At 39.1% G+C, this 19,860-nt stretch overlaps 1 long non-coding RNA gene and 1 pseudogene across 3 annotated transcripts; one reads left to right on the forward strand and one right to left on the reverse strand.

Annotated features, from left to right (window-relative positions):
• Positions 1 to 905: 905 nt before the first annotated feature.
• Positions 906 to 14,556, reverse strand: LOC103325206 (uncharacterized; annotated as a pseudogene).
• Positions 5,184 to 7,316, forward strand: LOC148918500 (uncharacterized). Of its 3 annotated transcripts, XR_016124902.1 has the most exons (6): positions 5,184 to 5,702; positions 5,819 to 5,868; positions 5,975 to 6,636; positions 6,711 to 6,794; positions 6,905 to 7,027; positions 7,167 to 7,316. It is a non-coding gene; the product is annotated as an uncharacterized LOC148918500 (long non-coding RNA). The 3 variants fall into 3 exon arrangements; XR_016124900.1 differs by having other exon boundaries at positions 5,819 to 6,636; XR_016124901.1 differs by having other exon boundaries at positions 5,819 to 6,636; positions 7,219 to 7,316.
• Positions 14,557 to 19,860: the final 5,304 nt, after the last annotated feature.

Raw genomic sequence — 19,860 nt, forward strand, 5'->3', positions numbered from 1 at the left:
TACTCTTTCAGCTTGATAAAACAAGCTATTTCCTGCAAAATTTGAGTCATATGTGTAAAGCTGCAAAAGAAAACGTTGAACAAAAACCAAAAACAAAAAATAATACCACAATCTTGAACTGTTCGCCAATGAAAATCCCTTTGAATAATAAATAGAATAATAAATATTCTTAACAAAGCAGCGGCAAAGCACCCAAGAGGCCGTAGTTGCAGGCTTGCAGCAACCACCAAATAAGACGCATTGAGTTTCCATCTATATATTATTGTCTTTAAAATTTAAATACAATTATACCAAAACAAAACGGCATGAAATATATGTCACAGGATAGGATCCATTAATTAAAGCTCTGAACAAGAGGGCGGTTTATTTGAGCAGCAGCGGCGTCCTTCAAAAACTGTCTTCATTTTGTAGAGTGTGGCTACAGCTTCTGTCATACTTATCCTCTCTTCTGGTGATTTTGCACAGCAAGCAAGAGCTTGATCATCATCTTCCTGCTTTGTCCCAATCCCAAGCAAATTGGCATCCACAACTTCATCTATCATTGCATCTGGTAATAGTGAGTTTGCAATCCATTGCTTTAAATTCATTTCCCCAACAAACATCTCATCTGTTGGCTTCCTTCTTGTGAATGTTTCCATCACTATAGTTCCAAAACTGTACACATCTCCTCTTGTTGAAACCATTCCTTCCAATCCATACTCTGCATTATGAAAAATCGGCCTAGGCGGGTCTGGGCGGGTCTGGGAGGCGCTAGGCAGGTCTGGGTGCCAGGGTGGGTCTGGTCTTTTGTTCTTTAAGCCTACTGCCTAGCGATTTTTCAAACTTATGCACTGCAGGATTGGTCTATGCGGCGCTGGGAGGGTCTGGGTGCCAGGGTGGGTCTGGTTCTTTTCTTTTGGGCAGACTCAGACATAGATACAATCACCAAAACCTGCAACATATACAATAATAAGCACACACTTTGTTTGCTAAATTCATGTTAAGAAAACATAAGATTTTGCAGTGCATTATATCAAACAAAATGGCTTACTTGGATTAGTGACAACGATAAGGCCAACGCCATTGAAATCACAATTGTAGCGCCCATCAGTCTTATAGGAAAGATTCATGGCAAATGAGGCATGGTTTATGAGGGTATTTGGAAAGTAGCATGAACCATGCTCTTGTATTTCACTGCATTCTTTTAATATTCCACAAGTGAAGTTTATGATGTTCTGTAATGCAGAGTCTGGGGTTCCTGGCTTAGGCACACACCAAGTATCCTGCAAACCCAACACAGCATAATAGTAATTAATTAAGTTTAATTAAGCATTTGAAATGATTTTGATATAATTAAGATGATTTGAAATCTTGGTTTAAATTATACTGTTTGGATTTGAGTTACCTCCTTTTCCTGCGGCAGTGGAGGTCCTGATCCTCCTACAAATTTCAAAAGGGAAAGTGAAAGTAAACTTATACAAATATTTTTGCATATGAAAAGGTGCAAAACTCATTATAGTTATAGGCACATGCCACTCACAAATTGGCATCAACTTTGCAGCTTAAGAGTCCACGAATCTCTACCGTACCCGAGAAGAAGAACAGAAGCAGTAGAGAAATAACAGGACCTGGCAGAGCTAGCTTAGCCATTGCTGTTATGTTATACGAAGTAGTGTAATTTCTATGGTTGACTAATTCATGAAGAGGAAGATGGGATATTTGTAGCAGTGCTGCAGAGGACACATAATGATCATGCAAGAACAACTGAGTAACAATCTGATATGCTCCATTACAGTCAGATTGTATATAGGCTGGCATTTGGGCCACCTGTTACGTACAATACATTGCTTGCCTCAGCTTCTTTGGTTTGGTTATAACTTACAACCAAGGTTCAATTAATTCCAGTCTTCCCAGAAATTTCAGAGAGTGTAACACTTTTCTTTGCCTGGGCTTGAGCTTTCTTAGGTCAGAATTCTCCATTAAATTTATTTTGGAAGGTTATAACTGTCAACCTTGGATCCTGAGAAAATTTGGAGAGTTGGTGGAAATCGATGTGAAGACATCCAAACTTTTCTTCCTTTTTAACGACATCTAACTTTTCCCTTTTTCTGTTGCACCAGTTGAGGTTTCTTGCATTAGAATTAGATTTGTATTCTTACAGAACGATCAAGTTGGTTTTTATCATGGTAATTCTAGACTACAATCCCCACAATGGGTCCATCCCATTCATGAGTAAATTCAAATACCATTTTCCTTTTGGTCAGACTCAGGCCTAATCACCAAAACCTGCAACACATGATCATGAACACTTCAATGGAGAAATTGATGGTAGGGAGCTTAGGTACTGATAAGAGTAGTTTAGATCATTAAAAAAACAAAGGAGTAAAAAATACTTGATGCTATTATGGGAAAAAAAAAAACCAGTATAGCCGACCGGCTATACGATTTATATAAAAAAGGGGCCCGCCTAGAGCCTGGACGGCCACGTGTAAAACAAGTACCGCCGTTCGGCTATACTTCTTTTTTTAAAACAAATGCCTTAGTATAGCCGACCGGCTATAGTATTTATAAATTTAAAAAGGGGACCCGCCGAGCGCCGGAGCGCCCACGTGTGGAAACAAGTATAGCCAATTTATTTTAAATAATGCCCGAGTATAGCCGAATGGCTATAATATTTTGAATATGGGGTATAGCCACCCGGCTACACTATTTGCTATTAAAGAAATTTCAAACCCTTCCTGGCTGCACATACGAGAGAGAGAGAGATGAGTTTTATGCAAAGTGTGAGAGGGTGGGGAGGAGGGATGGTGATGCGATGGGTTTTGGGTGGGTCTGCTGCGCAGTAAGGGTTTAAAGTTGTTAGAAGGGGCAGCAAGAAATGAGAAGAAAATCTGTCAACATATATTAATTCTCTCTCTCTCTCTCTCTCTCGTTGCAGGTGTATATACTGGTAGCAGATGAAAAGCAGAGGCTTCTACAGGAACATACATAAGCGACCAAGATTATAAAGTTCTGTCGGACAAATCTACATGACATAAAATGGGTCTGGGCGGCGCTAGGCGTGTCTGGGCGGTGCTAGGCAGGTCTAGGCGGCGCTAGGCGGGTCAAGGCGGCCCTAGGCAGGTCTAGGCGGTGCTAGGCGGCTCTGGGCGGCGCTAGGCGGGTCTAGGCTGCGTTAGGCGGGTCTAGGCGTGTATGGGCGGTGCTAGGCGGGTCTAGTCAGGTCAAGGCGGCCCTAGGCAGGTCTAGGCGGCATTAGGCGGATCTGGGTGCCAGGGTGGGTCTGGTTCTTTTCTGTTGTTCTTTAAGCCTACTACCTAGCGATTATTCTTTGAAGCCGATATTTCGAGCAAGAACTGTATCAGATGCACCACCTTTTGACCCCAGCAAAATTGTGTCATTGCAGGCACATATCAGATGTTTAGCAAGTTTGAATTTGAAGGGAAACTGAATCCTACTTTTGTGGAAGGGGAATTTAAGCTCCCATTATCAAGCATACGAGCATATCTAAAAGAGCCTATTACTCCCAGAGGAAGATCAGGATTTTGTGAGCAGGAGGGATTGCTTATCATCCATTATGAGATTAGCTCTAGCTTGTTCCACAGAATTTCCAGAAGAGAGGATTAACATGGAAGATGTTGTTGTCACACTCGATAAAATCAAGATTAAGATTTTGAAGGACTGTGCTGGAGTGCAGCCTTAGTTTTTCTAGTGTTTTTGTTTTGTTTTTTGTTTGTTTCTGGATCCATTTTCTTCTTGTTTTCGATCTGCAAAGACTGCATTAATTTGTCATAAAGAATTGCCTTTCTCCACTAATCTTTTCTTCTTCTGTCTTCATATGGTGGAAAACCCTATTTGTTCCTCCACGATTACCTTACTTACAAACAATGTAAGTAAGAGCGTAAGTGGCCATGACAGAATTTTATGTGCAAAACATATTCTCCCTGGGTTTTGCTGATGGATGCTAATACATATTTGTTCCTTTTTGTTACAGATGGTTATTTATATGAATTTTTAATATGTAAAATACGACACCCCCCAAAGGTGCATGACAAAACAAGATAAAGAAAATGGTGATGGATGTGTCAAATTGTGAATTGGTGGCAAAAGATTATTGGCTGCCAAGTGCCAAGAAATTCTAACCACATACCCACTCCTTCCATGAATTGACAAAAGTGGCAAGGCCTATATATATATATATATATACTTTGTATCACACTTTGCCCATAGAGAAACAATGGTCGGATGGGATGGTATTTAAGTTGTATATTACCAGAACATAAATTCAAGTGGACTTAATACAACTCGAGAAATGACCAACGTATTAAACTTTTAAAAAAAATATCATCTCTAATGTAGAGAATAAAACGAGTTAATCGACCGTCACGTACTCAATATTTTGTTTAGTAGAAGCGTGATTGTGATTTAATTGCATAAACTAATTATTGTTATTTAGTGGATTACGTGGAACTCTATGAGGGCTGAAGTTGTTATACGAGCGAGTATAGCCGACCAGCTATACCTTCCTGAAATATATGTTCCTTCTGCGATAAATCCTCTTAGAGATCTTGGAGGCAAACCCCATTCTGAGAGGTAGATTCTTGCCTTTTATGTTGGAAATGTGCAGGCTATCTACGTCCAATTCTGCTAGAGCACTGGAAGGACAAAGACCATGTTATGAAGATCTTTGGTCCAATGCCTCCTAGTGTTGCAATCAAAATTAACTACATCCAGCATATGAAGAGAAGCAAATACTGTATCTGCAACAAGGGTTACGAGGTCAACAGCCCACAGGTGGCTATACTCTTTATAAAAGATAAAAACAAGGACCCGCCTAGCGCTGAGAGTGTGTTTTGTGAAAATCGTACAGCCGGGCGGCTATACGCTAGAGATAGAATTTTTTTAACAGTACAGCCGCGCGGCTGTACCCTATAAATAAAATGTTTCCACAGTATTGCCTGGCGGCTACTCCATAAATAGAATTTTCCAACAGTATAGCCGCTTGGCGATACTCCATATAGATTTTTTTTAAGTATAACCGCCCGGCCATAGTGTGCGAATAGAATTTTTCAAAGGTATAGCCGTGCGGCTATAATTTGTAAATAGAATTTTTCAAAGTTATAGCCGCTCGGCTATACTTAGTGGACATCATAATCTGAATTTCTCTTTTTTTAATGACTTTAATTTGTAGTCCCAGAATCTCCTACGACATCGAGCAGATCCAAGCTCTTCGTACTCAGCCTTGGCGACACACATTGATCATCATCTTCTTGCTCTGTCCCAATCCCAAGCAAATTGGCATCCACAACATCATCTATCATTGCATCTGGTAATAGTGAGTTTGCAATCCATTGCTTAGAATTCATTTTCCCAACAAACATCTCATCTGTTGGCTTCCTTCTTGGGAATGTTTCCATCACTACAATTCCAAAACTGTACACATCCTCTCTTGTTGAAACCATTCCTTCCAATCCGTACTCTGCATTACGAAAAATCGGCCTAGGCGGGTCTAGGCGAAGCTAGGCGGGTCTGGGTGCTGGGGTGGTTCTGGTTCTTTTCTTTTGTTCTTTAAGCCTACTGCCTAGCTATTTTTAAAACTTATGGCAGCTCATGTTTAGCAAGTTTGAATTTGATGGGAAACTGAATCCTACTTTTGTGGAAGGGGCATTTAAGCTCCCATTATCAAGCATACGAGCATATCTAACAGAGCCGATTACTCCCAGGTTTCACATTCTTTTCATTTTGTTGGATTATCTTCTTATGAGTAAACATAATTGATCTGCTAGGTGCACTTTCTGTTTTAGTGTTTAAAGAATCTCTTTGCTTGTGTTCCGTGTAGGTTCGTACACGTAGGTTCTGCAGGAGTTACCCGACCTTCATGAGCTGAAGGTTTCATACTAATTCAGTGCAAGCTGTTTGATATTTTTATATATAATCAGTGTATCAAAATACCACTTCTCAGCTCTTTTCTGTTCTTTTTCTTTTTCTGGGTCAGATGTAGCTCTTTCGATCTTGTACATTGATAAGTTTCGGAGCAGGGGGAGGATTTAATACGGGAAAGTGGAATACTGATGCAGAATGCATATTATTAGTTTTCCTTATTCTACTTGGATTAGTTTTCCTATTATTAGTTCTCCTAACTCTTAAAAGGTTCCTTCTTGGTAAAGGATTTCTTATTAGCTAATTTGCTTTCCTATTTCTTAAAGATTCCTTCTTGTTAAAGGATCTCTTATTAGTTCATTTGCTTTCCTATTTCTTAAAGATTACTTTTCCTTGTCCTAGGCTAAAAAGGGTTTTGTCTCTATAAATAGAGCTGTTTGTAATCTTTTAAGGCAGACTTGATTAATGATAAACTTCCTTACTTTAAACTCTCTGATTCCTTCCCTTTCCCTTCGTCTCTTCGATCTCTAATTCTTCTCTTCGATCCCTTATTTCTTCCCTGCTCTCTTGCTCTAGTGTTTACTCTAAACCTAAAGGCTATTTACTCTAAACCCACGGGCTGTTCTACATCAAATACCATATACAATTGTGAGGCCTTGTGCGTTAACTGAGGAGCTCGCCGGAGCAGATCTCATTTTCGACCAAGGGGACAATATAACGGTATATAATCAAAGAGAAGATCACTATTCTCTCTTTGTTGTATGCCTGTGATGACATGTATTGCTCTTTCTTTCCCTTATAATAGTAATAATATCTGAATGTTATGATATATAGTATTTATATATATGCAGGGTAATATATCAAGAGAGGAGATTGCTCAGATTTGTGATGCTGCGTTGGAAAGCCCGACCTATGCATCTGGCAAGACATTTGAGGTCACACAGCCCGACTTATGTCCCTTAATTGTGCGCTGTGGCTGTAATTTGCTATTTTTGGAAGTTAAAAGCTTTTGCAGATTCTGAGATGCTTATAAACTCATTTGCAGGTTAAAAGGGTTGTGCCATTTAGTGAGCCATTTACAGTGGACACTCAAAATCCACCCCCCGAGAAGATCCTGTACCAGTGTAATGTTTTGCATGCATAGAGCTCTAATTTCAACCTTAACTCTGTAAGTATAATGGAGCTCAATATACTTCCATTTTCATCTGAGATAATTCTCTCATCAATGAGTCAATGACTGATGAGAAGAAAATCTGTCAACATATATTAATTCTAACCACATACCCACTCCTTTCATGAATTGACAGAAGTTGCAAGGCCTATATATAATATATACTTTGTATCACACTTTACCCACAGGGAAACAATGGTCGGATGAGTTGTATATTACCAGAACATAAATTCAAGTGGAATCCAAGTATGAGTATATATGATGCTTCCATTTGTTTATGTACTTAGATTCTTTGTTACTTGTTTACCTTTAAATTTTGTTTTTATATTTATATCTTGTTTTTAAATACTCATTATTAGGTCAAGTCAAACCGAATCTTACATAAGCTTGTCTCATACAAAGCCAACTCGACACAAACTCGTCATACTCAATGGGGTAAATTTATTAGATTAGATAACAAAAGAAAATGGACCTTCTTCATCATCCATCCGATGGAAATTACATTACAATAAACTTATTATTCTGATGCATCATCAAATTACACTTTCCATTTTCCTTTTGGGCAGACTCAGACATAGATACAATCACCAATTTGGCTAAAATACAAGAATAAGCACACGTTGTTAGCTAAAATCATGCTAAGAAGACATAAGATTTTGCAGTGCGTTATATCAAACAATTTGGCTTACTTGGATTAGTGACAACGATAAGGCCAACGCCATTGAAATCACAATTAGCGTCCATCGGTCTTATAGTAAAGATTCATGGCAAATGAGGCATGGTTTATGAGGGTATTTGGAAAGTAGCATGAACCATGTTCTTGTATTCACTGCATTCTTTTAATATTCCACAAGTGAAGTTTATGATGTTCTGTAATGCAGAGTCTGGGGTTCCTGGCTTAGACACACACCAAGTATCCTGCAAACCCAACACAGCATAATAGTAATTAATTAAGTTTAACTAAGCATTTGAAATGATTTTGATATAATTAAGAATTAGATTTGTATTCTTACAGAACGATCATGAATTTTCCATTCAATTAATTCCAGTCTTCCCTATCATACAATTCCAAATTCAAGTTAAACAGAAATTTCAGAGAGTGTTAGACTTTTCTTTGTCTGGGCTTGAGCTTTCTTTGGTCATGAATTCAAATACCATTTTCCTTTCGGTCTGACTCAGGCACAGATGCAATCACCAAAACCTGCAACACATGATCATGAACAGTTCAATGGTGAAATTGATGGTAGGGAGCTTAGGCACTGACTCGAGTAGTTTAGATCATTTTTAAAAATAAAAAAAAAATACTTGCGTAAAGCCGATCGGCTATACTATTGTGGGGAAAAAAAGGGGTATAGCCGGGCAGCTATACTATTAATAAATAAAAAAGGGCCTAGCAGGGCCACGTCTAAAACCAGTACAGCCGGTCGGCTATACTTTTTATTTAAAAATGCCCGAGTATTGCCGAACGGCTGTACTATTTATAAATTTAAAAAAGGGAGCGCCTAGTGCACGTGTGAAAACAAGTATAGCCGTGCGGCTATACTATTTTTAAAAAGGGTCGGTGATATACTATTTTGAAAAATGCGCGAGTAGAGTATAGCCATACGGCTATACTATTTGCTATTAAAGAAATGTCAAACTCTTCCTTCAAAATTATAACAGGCCATGTGAGTCCACGAACATGGCAAATCACAAAATTGCACTCTCACCACACACACGTAGGAAACATATGGCTGCACATACGAGAGAGAGAGAGAGAGAGAGAGAGAGAGATAGGAGTTTTATGCAAAGTGTGAGAGGGTGGGGAAGAGGGATGGCGATGCGATGGGTTTTGGGTGGGCGGACGAGGCTGCTGCGCAGTAAGGGGCGGCAAGAAATGAGAAGAAAATCTGTCAACATATATTAATCTCTCTCTCTCTCTCTCTCTCTCTCTCTCTTTCATTGCAGGTGTATATACTCGTAGCAGATGAAAAGCACAGGCTTCTACAGGAACATACCTAAGCGACCAAGATTCTGTAGGACAAATCGGCCTGGGCGGCGCTAGGCTGGTCTGGGCGGCGCTAGGCGTGTCTTGGCGACGCTAGGCTGGTCTTGGATGCGCTAGGTGGGTCTGAGCAGTGCTAGGAGGGTCTAGGCGTCGCTAGGCGGGTCTAGGCGGCGCTTGGCGGGTCTAGGCGGCGCTAGGCTGGTCCAGGCGGCGCTAGGCGGATCTGGGTGCCAGGGTGGGTCTGGTTCTTTTCTTTTGTTCTTTAAGCCTACTGCCTAGCGATTCTTCTTGAAGCCGATATTTCGAGCAAGAACTGTATCCGATGCACCACCTTTTGACCCCAGCAATATTGTGTCATTGCTTTTTCTGGTTCTTTCTTCAGGCTACGAATTTGATCACAGAGTGTGCGTAGGTGAGTTTGGGACAGTGGTGAGAGTTTCTTTTCAAGGAGGGTCCAAGCTTCGTATGCTGAAGTGCAAGAGATTAGGAGGGTTCTGATAGAGGGAGATGCGGTTGCTTATATCCACCTGAGGACTAATTTGTCCTTGGCATAGGTGGGGTTGATTGAGCCATCCTCAAGCCTTTTAGCAGGACGATTTTCATTCTTCACGACATCCTCCAAGTCATGGATTTCCAGGACATCAAGAAATTGCGATCTCCAGGAGAGGAAATTGTTACGATCCATAGGTGTATTGAATATGTGGGAGATATTGAAGGAGGTTAGAATTGTAGCCGTTGGAAAGGGTAGAATTTTGAGAGGTTTGAGAATTGACAGAAGAAGGCATAGGTGAGCCTTCATCGATGGCCATAGGAACTGTTGGATCGAGTCTTGAGCCTTCATCATAGCGTCCATCGGTCTTATAGTAAAGATTAATGGCAAATGTGGCATGGTTTATGAGGGTATTTGGAAAGTAGCATGAACCATGTTCTTGTATTTCACTGCATTGTTTTAATATTACACAAGTGGAGTTTATGATGTTCTGTAATGCAGAGGGTTTCCTGGCTTAGGCACACACCAAGTATCCTGCAAACCCAACACAGCATAATAGTAATTAATTAAGTTTAATTAAGCATTTGAAATGATTTTGATATAATTAAGATGATTTGAAATCTTGGTTTAAATTATACTGTTTGGATTTGAGTTACCTCCTTTTCCTGTGGCAGTGGAGGTCCTGATCCTCCTACAAATTTCGAAAGGGAAACTGAAAGTAAAGTTATAAAAATATTTTTGCATATGAAAATGTGCAAAACTCATTATAGTTATAGACACATACCACTCACAAATTGGCAGCAGAGATTGTAACCTGCAAAAATGGCATAGAACCAAAATGTTTAATTTGCTGAAAAAGAAAGTACAAATTATTATTATGAAATTGAAGGCCTACTTGGATCTGCCAAGGAAATGAGACTAGTATTGTTAAAATGACAATTCTATTGGTTTCTTCCCATCCTCTGGTAGTAAGCATTCATGGAAAATGAGGCATGGTGCACTGGCCTATCCGGGTCATAGCAAGAACCTCCTTTCTTTGTAGGGCTGCAATCTGCATAGTTACAGGCATAGTCCAGAGCTGACTGCAGTGCTTGTTGTGGTGCTGCTGGCTTTGCCACACACCAAGCTTTCTACAACATCATGTATATATGTAAATTAATTGCTAATTCATTTAAGAATCGTTCTTTTTAATTCTTTCCTGTCCATTCACCAACATCAAAATCTCCCCTGCAAAAAAAAAAAAAACAAACAAGTCATGGATGAACATAGGTGAAAATGTAGAGAGAGAGCAGAAAAGGGGGAAAGAAACTACAACAATGTGGAATGCTCTATAGAGTTGTTGAAAATAAAAACATCAACTTTGCAGTTTAAGAGTCTACGAATCTCTACCGTACCCAAGAAGAAGAACAGAAGCAGTAGAGAAATAACAGGACCTGGCAGAGCTAGCTTATCAATTGCTGCTATATTATACAAAGTAGTCTAATTTCTATGGTTAACTAATTCATGAAGAGGAAGATGGGACATTTGTAGCAGTGCTGCAGAGGAGGACACATAATGATCATGCAAGAACAACTGAGTAACAATCTGGTATGCTCCATTACAGTCAGATTGTATATAGGCTGGCATTTGTACTTTTGGGCCACCTGTTACACACAATAAATTGCTTGCCTCACCTTCTTTAGTTTGGTTATAACTTACAACCAAGGTTCAATTAATTCCAGTCTTCCCTATCATATAATTCCAAATTCAAGTTAAACAGAAATTTCAGAGAGTGTAGCACTTTTCTTTGCCTGGGCTTGAGCTTTCTTTGGTCAGAATTCTCCATTAATTTTTTTTTGGAAGGTTGTAACTGTCAACCTTGGATCCTGAGAAAATTTGGAGAGTTGGTGGAAAGAGATGTGAAGACATCCAAACTTTTCTTCCTTTTTAAAGACATCGAACTTTTCCCTTTTTCTGTTGCACCAGTTGAGGTTTCTTGCATTAGAATTAGATTTGTATTCTTACAGAACGATCAAGTTGCTTTTTATCATGGTAATTCTAGACTACAATCCCCACAATGGAACCATTCATGAGTAAATTCAAATACCATTTTCCTTTTGATCATGAACACTTCAATGGAGAAATTGATGGTAGGGAGCTTAGGCACTGATTTGAGTAGTTTAGATCATTTATTAAAAATATAAAATATAAAAAATAAAAAAAAAATACTTGATGCTATTTTGGGGGGGAAAAAAACAGTATAGCCGAAGGGCTAACTATTTATAAATAAAAAAAGGGACCCGCTTAGCGCCTGGATGGCCACGTGTAAAACAGGTACAGCCGATCGGCTATACTTATTTTTTTTAAAAATGCCCGAGTATAGCCGACCGGCTATAGTATTTATAAATTTAAAAAGGGCGCCTAGTGCCGGAGAAGCCCACGTGTGAAAACAAGTATAGCCGGCGGCTATACTAATTTATTTTAAAATGCCCGAGTATAGCCGAACGGCTATACGATTTCAAAATGCGCAAGCAGAGTACAGCCAACCGGCTACGCTATTTGCTATTAAAGAAATGTCGATTCCTTCAAAATTATAAAAGGCCATATGAGTCCACGAATATGGCAAATCACAAAATTGCACTCTCACCACCACACACACGTAGGAAACATATGGCTGCACATACGAGAGAGAGAGGGAGGAGTTTTATGCAAAGTGTGAGAGGGTGGGGTGGAGGGATGGTGATGCAATGGGTTTTGGGTGGGCGGAGGAGGCTGCTGCGCAGTAAGGGTTTAAAGTTGTTATAGAAGGGGCGGCAAGAAATGAGAAGAAAATCTGTCAAAATATGTTTAACTCTCTCTCTCTCTCTCTCTCTCTTATTGCAGGTGTATATACTCGTAGCAGATGAAAAGCAGAGGCTTCTACAGGAACATACATAAGCGACCAAGATTATAAAGTTCTGTAGGACAAATCTACATGGCTTAAAATGGGTCTGGGCGGCGCTAGGCGTTTCTGGGCCGAGCTAGGCGGGTCTGGCGGGTCTAGGCGGTGCTGGGCTGGTCAGGGCGGCGCTAGGCGGGTCAAGGCGGCGCTAGGCGGATCTAGGTGCCAGGTTGGGTCTGGTTCTTTTCTTTTGTTCTTTAAGCGTACTGCCTAGCGATTCTTCTTTGAAGCTGTATCAGATGCACCACCTTTTGACCCCAGCAATATTGTGTCAATGCAGGCACATTTCTGCAGCCACTTTCTTTTAGTCTATTCTTTCACTTCATTTTCTTCTATGTTTATTGATGGGATTCAAAATTATGGCAGCTCATGTTTAGCAAGTTATTTGATGGGAAACTGAATCTAAAAGAGCATATCTAAAAGAGCCTATTACTCCCAGAGGAAGATCAGGATTTTGTGAGCAGGAGGGATTGCTTATCATCCGTTATGAGACTAGCTCTAGCTTGTTCCGCAGAATTTCCAGAAGAGGATTAACATGGAAGATGTTGTTGTCACACTCAATAAAATCAAGATTAAGTTTTTGAAGGACTCTGCTGGAGTGCAGCCTTAGTTTTTCTAGTGTTTTTTTTTTTTTTTTTTTGTTGTTGTTCTGGATCCATTTTCTTGTTGTTTTCGATCTGAAAAGACTGCATTAATTTGTCATAAAGAGTTGCCTTTCTCCACTAATCTTTTCTTCTTCTGTCTTCATATGGTGGAAAACCCTATTTGTTCCTCCACGATTACCTTACTTACAAACAATGTAAGAGCGTAAGTGGCCATGGCAGAATTTTATGTGCAAAACATATTCTCTCTGGGTTTTGCTGATGGATGCTAATACATTGCAGCACTGATTTTACACCCCAAAAAAAAAAAGCACTATCATAAGTTCATTTGCAACTTTGTTGACTCATCTAATCCAATTTGTGCTTATATAATAATACTATTAATTAACACCCAAAAGTTAATGTGGATTGTATATAATCAGAGATTATATGACCACGGTGCAGTTTTCAATAAATATATATAATAAAAACCAGCACATTTGCATGCTTACCCTCCTTATCAACAAGACCCCAAAAGACAAAGCTGTGACTGCCATGCTTGAATTTAGAGAATCTCAATCTTCAATTCAATGTCATTTTCTGCTATGCTCAATCCATTCTCTGTTCTGTACACTCTACTTGTTGTGCTCATCTTTTCAGCACACCAAAAACAACTTCAAAGATAAGCCAACTCATTACTCTGGTTTTTTATATGCAAGTTGTGCATAATGGGCACACTGTATGGTTGAAACCGCATTTGGCCACTGGCCACAAAAAACAGAATAGCACACTTCACAGAGTTGAGAAGGGAGAATTCACACTCCCTACACCCAGTCCAGTCCCCCATCACAAGCCTACCAAGAGTCTTTGTATTTAAGTGGCAGAATGAAAAGGTATATTATCAACTTAATTTTGATTTGAATTGAGATCTCTTTTATTTTTCTTTGATATATGCCGTCATGGTTGGTGGGGAAACAACTAGCTTTTCTGGATTTTTATACTTGGGGGATGTTGGGTTGAGTTCAAAGTCAAATTCTACTTCAAAGAACTTCCTTTGATCATTGTTTGACGATTGGACTTGATGATTAATGAGTCCACACTAGCTTTTGTGGGGACCATTGATCAGTTAAAGCTTTGTATATAAAGGCTTCATTCCTCAATTATCCAAAAGGCTTTATCTATTACAAATGTTGTCTCAAAGATTCAGTTTGGTCGTAGTCCTAGTCTGTTCTGCTCTATTTACTGCTCTATCAGCTCAGCCAAGCTTGGAACTTGAAGTTGAGGCTTTGAAGGCATCCAAGAAATCCATCACCAGTGACCCTTATGGAGCACTTGCAGATTGGACATCAGATTCAAACCATCACTATTACAAATGTTGTAAGAAGCTTGTTAACCTTTTGACCCCAGATTGGCTTGCAGATTGGACAGCAGATTGGCTTTATCTATTACAAATGTTGTAAGAAGCTTGTTAACCTTGAACTTTATGTCAATCAGTTCACCAGAGGCATATTCCTTCTGAGCTTGGAAATTTGGCGCACTTAGAAACATTGAGATTGTACAAGAACAGGCTAAATTCCACAATCCCACTTTCCATTTTCAGCTCAAGACGTTAACCCATTTAGGAGTTTCAGAAAATGCGTTAACCGGGACTATACCATCTGAGCTTGGATCTTTAAGATCATTACAAGATCGACCATGCATTCCAATCAGTTTACTGGAGAGATCCCTTCATCACTGACAAACTTGACAAATCTAACATATTTGTCAATTTCTTAACAGGGGAACTTCCATCGAGTATAGGGATGCTTTATAATCTGAAAAACCTGACCATGAAACACAACCTTCTTGAGGGATCCATTCCATCTAGCATTGTTCTAGTTAGAACAAAGAGAATAAGGCGGCGGTACTATTTATAACAGTATAGCCGGGCGGCTATACTATTTTTACACGTGTCGAACTGTGCGCTAGGCAACAGGCGGCGGTCCTTTTTTATTATAGGTAGTATAGCCGGGCGGCTATACTATTTTGACCACGTGGCGGAATGGCGTGGTCCTCGGCTTTTTTTATAGTATAACTAGTATCGCCGGGCGGCTATACTTGTTTTTACACGTGCAGCGCTAAGCGCCAGCGGGTCTTGTTTTAATTATAAGTCGTATAGCCGTTCGGTCATACTTGGTTTTTTATAAAAAGTGTATCGCTGAAAAAGAGTAAAGCCGCACGGCTATACAGTTTTGACACGTGGCTATGCGGGCGCTGGGCATTGGCAAGCGGGTAGTCGTTATTTTATTTATAAATAGTATAGTCGCAACTTAAAAATAAAAATAGTATAGCCGACCGGCTATACTACGGTTTTTATTATAAAAAATAGTATAGCCGTTCGGCTTAGTATAGCCGCGCGGCTGGACTCGGTTTTTTTAAAATAAAAAGAGTATTAGTGAAAAACAGAGCGCATATATTTATATAGCAGATGTTCAAAATTCGAAGTTCTCAATTTTACTTAATGAAAACAAACACAATTAGGTTCTCAACAAAAAGAAAAAGAAAAAAAGGCTTTCAGGACTTTTTTTCTTCGATTTTAGCATTTTCTCTTTATCGTTTGGAAAATAAGCCCAAACAGAATAGAAAGGAAACTCGAAAAGCGCTGAAATTATTATATACGTGAGTCAATTAGCTAACTGGATGTACCAGGCAACCAAAAGGTTAAGCTTACAATTTGGAAGGAAATAAATTATTAAACTAAGAGTCGTATAACTCAAGTGTTTAAGAGTATTTATATTCATAGGCAGAAGGTCTTGATTTTAATCATGTATCTTGATCATAATAATCTTAGATCATTTTCTCTAATTCAAGCCAGGCTATGCTGGGCCCTTTTGAAGTTAAAACACATCAAATTCATGGAATAACTCTCAATCACAGCCGGCAAGAATTGAGCAAGAGAGATGAAACTTTTCCGCAATAATGAAATTATGGTTTATAATGTGCAAAATGTACCATTGTATTTGTAGAGGAGAAAACATCTCAACTCTAGTCTGCTAAATACAATCTACTCGACACACAATTTTGCCTCTTTTTCATGATCATCTACATGAGATCAACGTCCCATGAACAAATCAAACAATCTGTCTATACAACATGAAGTAATAAGTCATAAAAGAAAGAAACACCGGAAAGAGAAACACCACTACGTTTGGCATAATCTTAAAGCTCTCGGATCCTTCTTCGGCAATGGTCTCCAATTTCGAAACATTATTGGAGGGCTTCTCGTGAGGTATAACAAGTGCTGGGGCCACCTCGCCCCAGTTGTGCATGTACTTCAGTTCCTTTGCCATCAAACCCATAATGAATATCTCACTAAATCAAATCTCAATGTGGAAAAATAAAATCAGAGATGGATGTGCTTGATCAATACGTAATATTGCTATTTGGGTTGAAGAGAAGGGTTTGTGATGCATTGTATATATAGATGAAGTGAGTGAAGGTTGAGATGGAACTAGAGGTGCAAAAATAGAATGGTGGGCTGGCCTTGCTATAGCTAATCAGCGGTGGACATGAGGCCACGTCATCGGATGAGCAACGTTTGGAGATAATGTAGGGATGGATAGATTTGAATCTTTACAGTTTTAAGCGGAGTGAAACCCAAAATGGCAAAAGCACGTTACAACGCACAACAGCTAAGCGTGTAATTACCAAATTGGCAAAACAGCGTAACACAAAACCGCGTGTTTAGGTTTTGCGATCACAAGTGGATGGTGCATGATATCCCTAGATTTTGGTTCAAGGAGTTTCTAGATTTTAAAATATTCTATGCTATAGTATAGAGGAGTGAGGACGAGATTGAGAGAGAGGATTAGAGGGGGATGAGTAACAAAAGTGAAAACAAAAACTTGAAAGTGAAAACAATTTTAAATTGATTTCAATTTTTCATTTTTGTTTTCACTTTTGTTATTCTTTCCTCCCATCCCCTCTCTCATTTTCCCTCTCAATCCCATCTTCACCCTCATTCTCACTTTCATGCTCCCTCTTTTTTTTCTATATTCTTGCACAAAAAATGAAAAATGAAAAATAAAAACTAAAATTGAAATGGTTATCAAACGGACCCATAATTTGTAATTTATATATGATACAACTAGAATTACCAGTTTACAATGAGAAAAAGGCTTCTAGCGAGGTACCAAAATGATAAACATGGAAAGCGTACAATATGGCTTCCATGCATAAATATGGAAAGCATATATAAGATTAACAAACCTAATTAAACACTTCATAAAAAGGAAGCATTAATTAGCTAATTATGGGTCTATATTGATTTCTTCCCTAAGCACAGTACTGGCCATGGCATGCAATTGAACTAGTGTGATTGTACGACGACAAAGGTTTGTTCATCACTTGCAGGAAGCATGTCGACGGCGACGACAAGAGCGATGATGCCGGTGAAGAAGCCTGAGGGAGAGAATAGTTTACCTCAAGATTATTCTCAACAATAATATTAATATCATCAGCTGGTTCTTCCTCATGGATTGTGTCCAGAGGCATATGAACTTGCACCCTAGAATGTTTAAGTAGTGGAAGAAAGCGAGAGGGTGCAACTGCAGACAATGGGGTCAGTCGGGAGGTTTCAGCCTTGGAAGCTTGGCTGATGATTGGAAGCCGTGGGAGGCCTTCCAAAGCTGTTTCTGTAGAGTTGGCCATTTTGGCTGATGAGGAAAGGCAGCTATATGTAAGGAATTTGGTATGCTGTGGTCGATTTATATAGAGGGTCTGAGACTTAAGAAAAATGTGAATGAATGTAGCAAAATATCAGAAAATATGAGTTGCCTAAGTGAACTTTTTAGATAAAGGTCGGGCTGGTAGGGACCTATATATCATTATCTTTCTGCCGCCCCGTATGACTGAGGGCAGCTTCAACTACAACTTTATTTGAAGAAATAATTTTCTAATTACAGAATAAGCAAACTAATTAGTTCCCTAGGCATAAGCATGCATGCATGTTCCTGTATGTTTCTTTTATTTTCTCTCTGTCTTGTCAAGATATCATTTTGGGCAATTTTCCATGTGAATGATGGAAAAACAGAGGCATTGCTGAAGTTATAAGAACCTTGTTGTCAAGGAGATGAACATGTGAGTACTACTACTTTAAGAATTAAATGCAAATCTTGGAGCTACTCATCAATTGGGGCTCTTTTTTATCCAAATATTTGAGGTCTCATTTGACAATCTGGGTAAGGTGGGCCATGACAGATTGTTGCCCTTTTCTTTCTGGCGTTTTGGAATTTGGGTCTCAAAGAGACTTAACTATGGACCAACATGTGCATTACAAAGTCTCTTCAACTCATTGTCTGGAAAATGAAATTTTTTCTTCAACTTGCTATAGCTTTTTGCATTTAATGGTGCCCTACTTCATACGGCAGAAACGTACGTGAGGAGCAATTGCATTCTTGGTCTTGGATGATGGCTAGCCATGTGTGTGACGGAAACTGGCATTGATGCGACAAATTGGCATCGATATCGCAAGTGCAGAGAAGCTCTTCCCTCTTGCAGAATGATACAAAGTAGTTAATTTAGATGGATGGATCACATTTTTATAACATTATGTGATAGATCAGATATCGATCTATCAACTTATTACAACCATTATTATGATCATCACTTGGTAGTTAACACATAACGTATCAGATAATGTGGTTTGCTAAGCTAGACCATTATTTTTCCCCCTCTAATTCTGTCTATATTTTACGATGTAATTCATGTATTCTTAGGTCATGAACTCTTTTCTTTATCATGATCTCTTTGACAAATGCCAAGTCTGGAGAAAATAGGTGGAAGGAACCAGAAAAGGCCCCTGAATATGGGAATGTCTGATGTAGACGAAAAAGAAAAGAGCGTGGAAATTAGGGTGAATTTGGACCATTAACACTTTTCTCCAAGCATGACTGTTCATGCATCGGATAAGAAGCAATTAATTCACCCAGGAAGAAAGCAAAAGTAGACAAATGTAGGTATGTTGACTAAGACAAAACCAATCTATATATATATATATATATATGTATATATGAACCAGCTGAATGAAGATGATGATGATGGGGCCAAATGTTTTGACATCCATATCCTTCGAAATTTCAATTTCTAGCATGTGATTTGTGGGACCATATATAAATTGATCTGTGTGACTCTCTTTTATTTTGCAACTCACTTTAGGATCATTGGGACAGGTTAGCCTTTAATTTTGGATCTTGGGCTAGCTGGGAAGTCTAGCCAAGGTGATAATCAAGCTTCTATTCATTACATGCCCAATGACATATAGCCCATCCAAAATGTTCACTTGCAATAAAAAGTAATCGGGAGTTGTGCTATGGTGAATCGCTCACTCTTTGAACAAAAATTCGAGATGCAGACTCACATTGGCGATTGCTGATATGAGCCTCATACTTTACCAATAGTTTGAAATCACCCAAGTGCTAGCAAACAAATTAGGTCATTTTGTCGAGCAAGTCTTAAGTAAGACTACCGAATATTGTACCCTTATCTTGAACGCGAGACTCATATGTAAGAGCTCACATATGGGTTCCACGTTCCGACAATAAGCCGTGCATAAGAATTTCTACATTCTTTTGCCAATGCTTCACTTGAAACGAACATAATTTCAAAGCTGATTATTTAACAAATAATCCATCTAGATGTAGCCGCACCAACAAACAAAGCCGATTAATTACAAATGTACTTCTAATAGCTGGGTTCAAACTTTTAACACAACTATACACTAATTAATCGTAAAGCTTAATTGCAATCCCATAATTTGATGGGCTAACTAAACTGATTATCAAAGTCATTGTCATCCTAAAAAACACGGTACGT

The sequence above is a fragment of the Prunus mume genome, linkage group LG3 (genome assembly GCF_029339155.1).
Source record: "Prunus mume cultivar Tortuosa linkage group LG3, ASM2933915v1, whole genome shotgun sequence".
NCBI classification, from domain to species: Eukaryota; Viridiplantae; Streptophyta; class Magnoliopsida; order Rosales; family Rosaceae; genus Prunus; species Prunus mume.